Raw genomic sequence first — 11,583 nt, forward strand, 5'->3', positions numbered from 1 at the left:
TTCGAAACATCGATTCAGTGCGATAACCCTATAAACATAGCCAAAATTTTCATTCAGATGGGCTTTTAACGGAAGGCAGATGACGGACTAGTATGTTTTTTTCATACATTCAAGATATAAGTCTGTGGTAAGGGACGATTTGTTTATAAAGCAATTCATAGTTATCACTAATATCCAAAGTATCCAATACTTTCGTTAGTTACTGCCAATTACAGGCAACAGTTACGAGAAGAAACGGGCGAGTGAAGCACGGAAGATCTATGACTGTGATCATACGTACGATACACGTTCAAATTTTGCCTAAAACTTGCATCGATCCTGTCCAGTACAGGCCAAAACGCAGCCATATAGTAATTATTCGTTAGCAGCTGTCTAATAATGCAGATTTTACGGTCTGTTCATAAATTATCTGGGGGCGGTAATCTATCAGAGACGAGTTCTCAGAAGTAATACTTCACAGTTTGTTTTATGCAGATTTTTGACAACGTTATACACAGCCACTAGCTCATCAATTCTTCTACCTTCATAAAATGGTCTGCCTGCAATTATCAACAAATATCAATCAATGCTTGTGTTCAATCAGTAGATAGAAATTAATTCCCATTGTACTAACCTTGATAAGCGTTCTCCGTACTAGTGCAGCGGTGACATATCGGCCTGTTAAACTTAGCAAAAAGTTAGATTCGACTCCGAGCGTAGAGGTACATCGTTTCCTGTTAAAAGGCAGGTGTCTAAGGTAGTGCCCAATGGTTAAATACCAAATGTCAAAGCCGAGGCACTTAAGTCACGATTAAAAGCTCTGGCATTAGATACGGTAGTGGATTAAACGCGATACTTAGCCATCTGTTCTATATGTTGGAGAATTTTTTTTCTGTCATGTTTAGAGTTTTTCATTTAGAGTTAGCGTTGCTCCAATTATCTGGCTCCAGACTAAAAAGAGGTTTATATTGATGAATTCCTCGGTTGACAGGACTTACCTTGAAGAAGATGAAAAATGTATTACCTTTTCTTTCTACAAAGCTCACAGTTACAACTTATCGAGACGACGATGTATAACAAGGCTAACTGCTTCTTCGTTTCTTCTCAGTACAGCTTATTGAGCTTTTATACAGTCAGACCATCTGACGGCTCCATTAACCGATGTCCCCTGGGTTATGTTTCGCTATAATGAGTTGTACCTTGTTTTAGACCTTACTTTGCAGGATAGAATAGGCGGCCCGTGGAAAAATTACGTGCACTTTGACAACCCTTCAAGCTATTCTAAACAGAACCCAATGTCGCCTGCTCCATTTCAGGTCGGGTCCTTGGTTTTGTTACCGTTTAGGAATGTGAAACGTTGGTCGTCGCGTGCCATTTTAGGATCACAAAATCGTAAACAAAGATAAAGTGAAAAACGTTCCCTTGAGGTTAGCTTCTGATTTTGCCGTAACCAAAATCAACCTGAGTAGATATCCAGTATAATAGAGGTGGTACAAATATTGGTCCAAGAAAACCACATAGTTTGCTACATAATACCTTCGTAAGAATTTCTACAACTTCGGCCTGGCATATATTTAGTTGGGATGTGATTTCATACGCAAAAGAATATACTGCCGTTATAATGGAACGATTATAAATATTAATATTCTATTCAATATATATACGTAACCACTATATACTGCACCCGAGTTTAACTTATTTATTTAAGCGTTTACGTATTGTTCAGTTCAAAGGTCACTAGTAAAATTTCACTTTTATGGGTTAGTAGGATGTATATAAGCGACTTGAAGTCAAATAGACTTCAACGCAAACTCGCCGTGAATAGACAACAGAGGGAAAATGAAAAAGATAGCGTTATCTCGCGCTGACCCAGCAGCATCGTACGTATTCAGTGGTTCGATATAGGGCAAGATGATAAAGATTATAGATATAGACGTGATTCTGTCGGACGTTGCTACTGCGTCAGCTCGCACAGTTATCTTCTTCTTCATAGGCTGATCTTTCCTAATGACCATTATGTAGATGGTAATGATATTGATGATCTAGTTGCTTGATTCCTGCTGCTATCTCTAGGCGCTCCTCGCTGCTGAGCGCATTTGCACGCGTCCACCCGTATGACTGGGAGAGCAGAGCAGGAACTACGAAGAACAGAAATAGTTAGCTTTAATGGCGCGTAGCTTTCTGGCTTGTCATTTGCGGCCTGTCTCATCCCGTGTCTGTCAACCATTAGTCATACGCAAACGGAGACGGCAGGCACCCAGTTAGCACGAAAGATAGACACGCTATATGTATAATGTAGGCCTCTCAGAGGTCCGTTTGTTTCGACTTTCCAAAGCGTTTTCCCTTTACATCATCTATTAACGCTGTTACCGTTACAGCTGCTAACGGAGCATGGCGTAACGAACAACGACAACGTTCTCTACGCCGCAATGACCGTTTCAGCTGTTCCTCTTGTGCTTGCTATACGTGGCCTCTGGTTGCTGTATAGTTATTAACCTCGAGTTCCAGATGTAGCTAATATATGTACATATAATCTAGGTAGAACGGAAAAGACCCAGAACGCGCAGTCTGTACATGCAAGGAACGAGCACATCGGGATGGCCCACATAGGCGACCCGATGGCGACGAATCTGCGCGCATGAAATCAGTCGGTGCACTGATGTAAGCGGTCGTTATCATCTGTATGATCATTGTTAAATTTTCCTAGAGTAAAAATTCCAAACACCCTTCTTGTTTTCATTGTTATTCTGCATTTGCTGGTGTATTGCTGAGACAATTTCCGTTGTTGGCTGTATCGCTTATTATTTTCTATGACATGATCAAAGGGCTAGACTGCCAAGTGAACCTCTATGGCCACAACGAACTCGGTACGCTGAGAACACCATGTGTCATGACAAGAATGGAAATGCGTCTGGTAAGCCACATTGCTTACGAGATGATTTTGATGGGGACCTAATTTGCAGGCTAAAGAAAAAGGCTAAGAACTAGAAAGGAAAGTATGCGTCAGGTGTGATTCCCTCTATGTATTTGTTTCTCGTTCAGCTAAACGCGATCATTGTAAAAAGGACCAAATGCTGTCGGGCCCAGTTTGTAAAAAAGATTCAACCGTTTTTCGAAAATCCTAGCCAAACTGCGATGGAACTATAGTACTGGAACAAGCTATACTACACGGAAATCAATTGATATTTAACCAAACCCGCGCTAACAATGATCGATCCTTTTACCAGCCAATTTTTGCTTCGCTGCTCACTTTAAAGCTGTCAACTATGAGGATGGTTGACATTTGAATGGCATAACATAACATAACACAACACATTTTGACCCCTATTTGTGGAAACGCTTAGTTTGGAACAAATGACGTCATATGTAGACCGATCTATTGATTGGGTATGCGGCACTGAGCCTACATAGAGTAACCCCACCGTTTTCTTCTGTTGGTCTTTCAAATTGGCATATTAATTGGCCGCAAGATAGACTAAGCTCCATCTAAATTTATCGGTTTATCTGCGTTATCTATTCTATAGCTTATGCGGAGTAAAGGCACCATGCCCTATACTTTATGCTGTATGCCAAGGTTGCGGACTTCGGACTTCTCTCGCCGCCTTTATCGACTGCTGCTGATTACGCTGAGGCCATTTATACACTGATAGGCAGACTGATCTTTAACTGTTACGGAACTTTTAACCTTGTTGCTACTTGCAGCCCTAGAGGCATAGATATCAGAGATTAGCATACGCAAAACTTTTCATCCGCTCTCTCTCCATTAAAATAACATGTTTTGTCAATGGGCAAATCTGACGTTTATGATTGGCTATCTGCCATCGATAAGCGTAACTTGATAAATTCTATCTCTCATACGCATGTTCTCTAGCTCGCAACGAGCTTATCTGGAAAACCTCAAATATTAGCAGTTCACATTTGGATTTGTATCGTATCGATAGTGACCAATGCAGCGGCACTTGTTTTTATAATGCCATTTACCCTCAGTGGTTAATGGAAAAATGAGCTTGCCGATAGTGTTGGTTGGTGTGAACCGGCCATAGGAGTGGCTGCCATCATAATCGTGGACCAACAATATCAAAAACTCATTTAAGGTACTGTGTGTTAGCAGTATTTGATTATTTCAACAGTAATAATTAATCGTGCAAAAGCTGCAGAACATACTGACAGGTATACAGAAATACTCACGGCTGTCATCGTCATGACGACCCGGAGTCTGAAATTTTCGTGCAGAAAGTCACCCAAAAAAAAACGTAATTTCTGTTGACACAAAATCAGCTCGGCACCTATCAGTTCAACATACACGCTTGCCTGCGTAACAGCAGTTAGTGTACATGGATAGCCATGATACACTATGTTTTATCGGCTTTTCTGCAGTAAAAATCATGATCTGCGTAGCCATACCATAGGACAAATAAACATCAAATAGTTTAGATGATGTCCGCTTGCTGTAACACTGTTTAATCGTTGCTGTAGCAACTATTAACAGTGCACTAATCGGAAAGGAACACTGTGCCACCCGTCTATGAAGCACATTGGAGCGTTATTATATCGCTGTTCATTAACGGTGTGACGGTAGCGCTCTGTTTCTAAACGCCTTCGGCCATGACGGGACCAAAACGCTACTACCGGTGATTTGGCTCGTTTTTCAGCATGAAGACTGCTAGGTTTAATAATAGGAATACCGGACCTAGATTCGTCTCATCACGAGCTTTCAGCTGTATATAAACTCGTTCGTACAAAAAGGGCATCGATTCCCTAGCAGAACAACGTCTGGACAAGGATTCCCGTCAAAAAATAGTCCAACTATAACATTTGCGCGAACACGCACGCATCGCCAACAAATTGCGAGCAAGAATCATTTAACAAGCGCGATTTAAGTAACGGACGACATATCAGACATGCACCATCAGTGTTATTAAATATAGTATATAAGATAGAAATAGGATTGTCATTGTGACCAGTTTGCAGACCTGAGCTTGTGAGCAGGCGATGACCGGGTCACAAGAACACCCATTGTTGACCAGAATGTTTTTGCGTGTGCTCCCTTAGCAATAACACACTTTCAGTATCGTGCCAATATTCTCAATAGTGTTTGGAAAAATCGGAGGCTTTTACATAAAGCTTGCGAAACTTGGAGGTCGTGTTATTGCCGCCGGTATGATTTTATGAAACAAAAAGCCTGAGAGGCAGAGCGATCTTAAACCAACCTTGAATTCTTTCTATATGTTGCTATGTCCTTATCTGCATGCACTGTTTGTAGTAACCTTGTCATACAAGGGGTATAGTAGTCCGCCGGAAGTCAATTCATGACGTGAACAAATGACGACTTTGTTGCTGGCTTGATTGCAAATGCAGCTACCGACAATCGATGCTTTGCCATAAGATGGCCACAACCAGATCGGATTTAATAGACATTGAACAGAATGAAAACAGCAAGCTACTGCTGTAGTTTGCTGTTTTCATTCAGTTCTGGTAAATATAATTGTTTTTTACGAATAAGTTATCTACTGCCATATAACTTTAACCCATTTAACTGGACAGACAGAGAAAGGAAGGAAATGGGGTAAATCAACACTTTGATCCGTAAACTACGGCGTTATCTTACATCCGAGGCTTATCAGATTATAAGTGAACATGTTTTCAAGTTCACGATTTGCTACTGTTTTTTTCCAGTGTTAACAATGGGTTTTTACAAATCTAAAGTGACCTCGTCTGATAAAGGTAATCTAATGCATGCGTGTGTTGTGTGTATTGAGAAAAGATGTGTAGATAGCCAAGAAACCTAACTTTATTTTGGTTTATATGGACGAAGTGTCTCAATTGCTCTCGATGCATTAAATAACTATTTGAAATTAATGATTTCTATTCTCTTCAGAAACTGGCAGCCATCGTCGGATCCGTGCATTTGACTTTGGGTGGATGTATCTCCGAAACAAAATATGTTATTTGAAGCTCCATATTATCCCTGGCTAATAACGGCACGAGGAAACCTCACAATGTTATTGAATCATATCTTGTAAAAGTAATGACCGTTTCAACAGTCACTTCGCCTCAAACAAAAATTGATTAAATCCTACTATTATTGATTTAATTGACGCTCGAAGCCTACGGTTCGATAGACATGATTGGATTTCTCACACACTGATTATCAGATAAAAAAGATAATATATCAAATATCGCGCTATTATCTCAGACTATTGAAATATCCTGCAGTCACCTCTACTATCTATTGTTAACGTCTCGTTTCTAATGACGTGCTTCCGCACTCATATGACGACAAGTGCTCTGCTTTGCGGTCCATATCTCGTTCTACTATTGCTTTTTGCTCTAGCCTGACAGTCGGTACCAGATAGCTGCGATGACTGAATGTTAGAAAGGTTATAGCGTTTGCTTCGAGCCAGACCCGAATAAATCTTGCCTGGACTGCGTGACCCAGCGATGCAGATTCAGCAAAACGTGTTTGATAATAAGGATAGTGCGGCCATCAAGGCCCGGGTGGTTTAGCATCGAATAGGGAAGAATAGATCCGTGTTCATGGATTTAAACAAACAAAGGTATAAGTAAATATAGATATATAAAGGTGTTAGATTTTTAGCGTATAAGATAGATAAGAGATATGCCTATACTGAGACACACCTTGTGATGATAGTAACGCTGATTGCCACACGTAGCAACGACATTCTCAACGCTTGTTATACATAGGTTCGAGCTGACGTGACGAAGCTTTGGATATAGTTTGTCTCCAAAACCTCTCTGGCCGGGCAGTGAAGCTCTCGTCCTTTTCTATGGCATCGTGCAGAAGCGTGTTTTATGCCGAAATCAAACGCTAGCCACAGTCGTTCTATCGAGGACGCGCTCGACGAGCGAGCAGAATACAGCGAAACAGAGAGTGCAGCTGGGGTCAACTCGACTTCATTGCTTCGGTGTACTGAGGCGTATCTTCAAAATATTTGTATGCTCCTTGAAAATCGATTTGCCCAGTACTGTTCGCTGGGTAATATTCACTAGCGGAGAAGACACTGATCTTAAAATAGCCGTTTTGACCGATAGAAATACCTGGGGACCTGCTTGTTGGGTGGGTACACTCAAGCTAAAATACCATATTTGGCCTTCATATCTAAACCAAGACTATCAACTAACGACTGATCGTTTTAGATCTTTGAGTAACTTTATAATTTTAGGTTATTGCAAGGTCACACACACCGTTTCAAGTCGATGTAGTGAAAAGTACACCACAACTATAGCTAAAGCGAGGATCGAACTACCGATAATTAGGGTGCCTGCAGGGTGGCACAGACGTGCTAGTACCAAGCAAGGTAATGGAATTTTCGATATGATTATTCCCATAGCCTCTCTGTAGTTTTGTGTTAAGCGTCAAAACTGTCCGGTTGTTTGTACTGGACACATTGTGATCTATTGATATTTAGTTTGCCAAATCTACAAAAAGCGGGTCCGACCCAAATCGTTCGCGGCCCCAGTTGGTTCCTAAGTGGGCTGTATACAGAGGGCAAACGAGCTTATTAGAAGCAGACAAATCAAATATCAGTATATAATGCTGTTTTTCGACCTCTTAATCGGTATGGCGCGCTAGGGGATCCGCAATTGCTAATTTCGTTAAATTCTCGTTGTATGTTTTGGATAACCGTGCTCCAATTCACCAAGAGTATTTTGATAAGCCGTATATTGATATTCTGATCGTCCGCGTTCATACTTATATGCAGACACGAACTAAAAATTTTGCCTATCGGATGCCCATCTAATTTAGTTTAAGATAAGGCAAATCGTTTGTTCAGCGCGATGCTTGAGCCGTTTATGTGCATTACTTCGTTCGTATAATTCTGCAGACATTTGCGTGGCGTCTGAATCTCGTCTCGCAAAAGTGAGATTTTAATAGCTGGTAATGGCTGTATTAGTCTACGTAATATATGAGAACATCAGATTAGAGGTTTTTTTTTCGTCAATTCGTGGTAACTTCGTGGCCACGTTCCAATCGTCGCTTCGTTCGATCAAAATTTTTCAATAGTCAACCCATATATGTATAACTTACTTTAATAGACTACACAAATTTATCAGCTGGATAAATACCTAAATACGTCTCTTCAAATATTGAACCAATCAGAAACTCTATGGAAATGAGCCATGCCCAAAAGATCCACCCGTATCGCCAATATTCGTAACGACATTGGGGTAACGCTGAAAAATAGTATTTCGTCATGACACAGCGACGAGAACGAAAAAGAGAAAATATTCTTCGGTACGTTACGTGAATTCTACGCCCCCGATATTATGTACGTAAATACATGCTTGAAAAACGCATTCGTATTCCCAAATATACGAGGCGGGTTTCTGATGAGGTTGTTTCGTCAGAAGAACAGATTAGATCTCCGGGGAGAATGGCGTACAAGTGTTTACCAATAGCAGCCAAGCCAACGTGAGAATGTGAACGTGAAGGCATTTCAAGCCATAATCAGCAGATCAAAATACTTCTTATTAATCTGAAAACAAATAGTCTTTTTACTGTCGTTTCGTTCACGTGGATCTTCTTCCTGTTATCATTGTGTATGGTGAGAAAGTGATGCTTTTAGACAGCATCTATCTGTAGTCATTGCGAGTCAAAGATTAACATTGAAGTTTTCGCTCTCGAAGTTACTTAGACATATTTTGAGAAATGGTTATAAGTGTGTATTGAATAAAATCATTACGCGCTCATGTATAGCAGGAAATACAAGGGAATCTATTACATAATAGAGTCTGGTGGGACACAAACTGTTTAGGGGATTATGGTTGAAGTATCGCTTGACGTTGATACCGTAACGTGTCTAAGATTACGGTGAATTTTGCAACGAAGCTGTGCCTTTTTCTACTGTCAGCTGCTTTCTACATGTCAACGATTTTGACATGACCTTACCCAGAAGTTGCGTAGTTTGCTCTTTCTTTCACTTACTTACTAATGCAACATTTACAGCACCACAAAAACAACGGCCAATGCGACGGCGTCTGAAGTGGTACCTTAAAACCAAATACTACTACTGGATCGTGATGGTTGATGCAGTAACATTACTTCAGAAACGCATGAAGAAACTTTATTGGAATAGCAGCGTTTAACATAAAATTAACGCTTATTGACAATGAAATCAATAGTAATGTCATTTGTTTATCATCATCTGCAGGCTGACATAGTCGTTCCATCAGTAACAAGCGAACAATTTGTGAGAAACGACGTCCATTTTTAACACCCCTCCATCCCAAACGACTCAGCCCCTCGGGACTGAGAGCTCGGGACGAATCTCGGAAGCTCGAGAAACGTTTGACGTAGTCAACTATATATATCATGTACTTCTATCACTATATGCTCTTAATCAGCACTGAGAAGTTACGACAATCCACTGACAACGCAAATCGCTCCCATCAAATGTCAATGTAAATCCGGCATTTTGACAAAGTCGAAGACAAACTGCCAGATCTCGTTTAGTTACTGGGGACTCTAATTTAACGACTACTATATCTTAAATATAATGGAAAAACAAAAGCAGAAACGCATATGTTTTGCTAAAGGACGCGTCCTTAAGGTCACGTCGACATGCCATGTTTATTGAGAGGTACCGCTGACTAGCTTTGGATATATAGATTAAAGTGGAGAAATATCCCAATGACGACGATGCGTTGTTAATCGGCTTTCGTCACTTTTCCGTGACTGATACTGGCACAAATTGAAGCCAGCAGTAGATTGACGACAAGTAGAATTTGTAGAAGGCTGGAGTTGTTTCTAGGGCATTAGCATATGATCCCATTGCAAGGTCCTATCAAACGCAGTCCGTTAGGTCATGACGAAATGCTAAGAACTTATGTTAATTTTAACCAAGTGTGCTTATATATTTATACTCATATTGAGTTGGCCACGTCTAAAAGTAAGGAGGGGGCGTTTATGCGTGCGGAACGAAATTATTTATTGTGCGCAAAGAATACATCGGACTGCATTGGAACTACCTATGAAGAAAAGTTCTCCAAATAAATTCGATTCAATTTTTGTCGCTTATTCGCAGAGCCTTTTCGTGGCCTATTATCGATGCTTAGCTTACCATGTTATAGCTGAAGTCGACGTTCCTGGCCTCTTCGTCCATTTGGACTGTCGTTCGTTTATAACGGACTTCATTTTATTAATATCGCTTCTGCATTCCGTATTCAGTTAACTCACCAAGTTTGTTCTCTGTCATTGGAAAAGTCCATCAGGATATTAATACCCTTCGACCCAGGTCATCATTGCTTTTGTCATTGTAACGGTAACACTGTAGCAGACAGAATTCTCGGAAGTCACCTTGCGTTTCGCTAATCACTTGACGATGACCTCCTGCGTGAAACATTCGAACGGCAAATTTTCACGGGAACGTGGTGACGCAAAACCTAAAGTTCTAATCCGTTGTGTGAAGCTCACAATAATTACTAACGATAGCCTTTCAGTGTCACTGATACAAGTAATTCGCTGTCATTAACTGCGCATACCCGCTGACCTACTATAGCATCTGATCTGCCGTGCCATACCAGTGAAGTAATTCTGGCTTGAATAGATAAGGTTTTTTGAAGATATTTTCATGAACGTGCATCTATCCGAGGTCTGTTTCACATTAGAGTGCACGTATTGCTAGCTATTCTAGATGCTAAAAGTGAAGCTCTCTGCCAGAGCCCATCCACATTTCTATCTTCTGCAATAAGCGTTACCTCGACGATACGGTTTTGTTTAAGGTAGCCTCAGGTACAGGTGCTGTGCGTCCGAATATTATATGGCCCACAATATCTATTCGGGGGGGGGGGGGGGCTTTCACCTAATGGGGTAGTGTTTTGTTTTGCAACTGTATATTCTAACTAGTTGTTAATTTGCGTTCTCTTTGGCAAAGGGTTTTCTTATAGAGCAGCTGTTATGATGACAAATTTCAACAATGTAGAAAACACAGAAGATTGCTTGAATATTCCCTCTTCCTTTTTCTCATTGCGCCTACACGATGGAGACAAGATATGACACAGTCCTATACAAGCAGTACTTTTTCTGTTGCTGTAAATCATCGCGTCGGTTTTAATTCATGCATAATAGTAGTTATAGCTCTACATAAACATAACCCTATCAAATATTCGGAGATCGTCCTCTACACCGTCTCTGCGTGTTTCTAAAGCGTCGAATAGCAAATTTTTACACGGATGCCTTCCATGATGCTCGAGCAAGGTCATAACGATGGTTTTGGCTTTTTCAGCGTTTTGTACAATACATGAGCCTGTACTAGTTTAGACGAAATTGGCCATAATCCGTTTCCAAAAGGTACGATTACGTCGTATCTCGATTAGCAGTAACTAAGCCATGAATGAGGGTATCACGAAACTATTGTGAAAACACGAACCAATGGCAGATATCTTCGTTTTTCAGGCATTCTATGACTCGCTGAATTTAGTGCTTGTAGACTGCGCGACAAGAATATGAGACATATCTAGCCCATATCATTGTTTCAAACAGGATATAGGTCATATAGCAAAGTGCATTAAGCATCTCCTAGCAGGAGGCACTAGTGAGTAGATTTTTTTTTATTTTGAGTTACACACACACACACACACATA

General features: G+C 40.6%; 1 protein-coding gene across 4 annotated transcripts in view; it reads right to left on the minus strand.

Moving 5' to 3' along the window:
• LOC111254119 (putative E3 ubiquitin-protein ligase RNF144A-A) overlaps window positions 1-11,583 on the minus strand; it is an 81,088-nt gene that overhangs the window by 50,637 nt on the left and 18,868 nt on the right. Inside the window, exon 2 of one of the 4 annotated variants that reach the window (XM_086974081.1) lies at window positions 614-713. The exons of the other annotated variants lie outside the window; for them this stretch is intronic. The gene's annotated coding sequence lies outside the window, so the exon portion shown is untranslated. The remainder of the gene's footprint in view (window positions 1-613; window positions 714-11,583) is intronic. 4 annotated transcript variants of the gene reach the window in all.

Source organism: Varroa destructor, unplaced genomic scaffold (assembly GCF_002443255.2).
Source record: "Varroa destructor unplaced genomic scaffold, Vdes_3.0 BEIS01000007.1, whole genome shotgun sequence".
NCBI lineage: Eukaryota > Metazoa > Arthropoda > Arachnida > Mesostigmata > Varroidae > Varroa > Varroa destructor.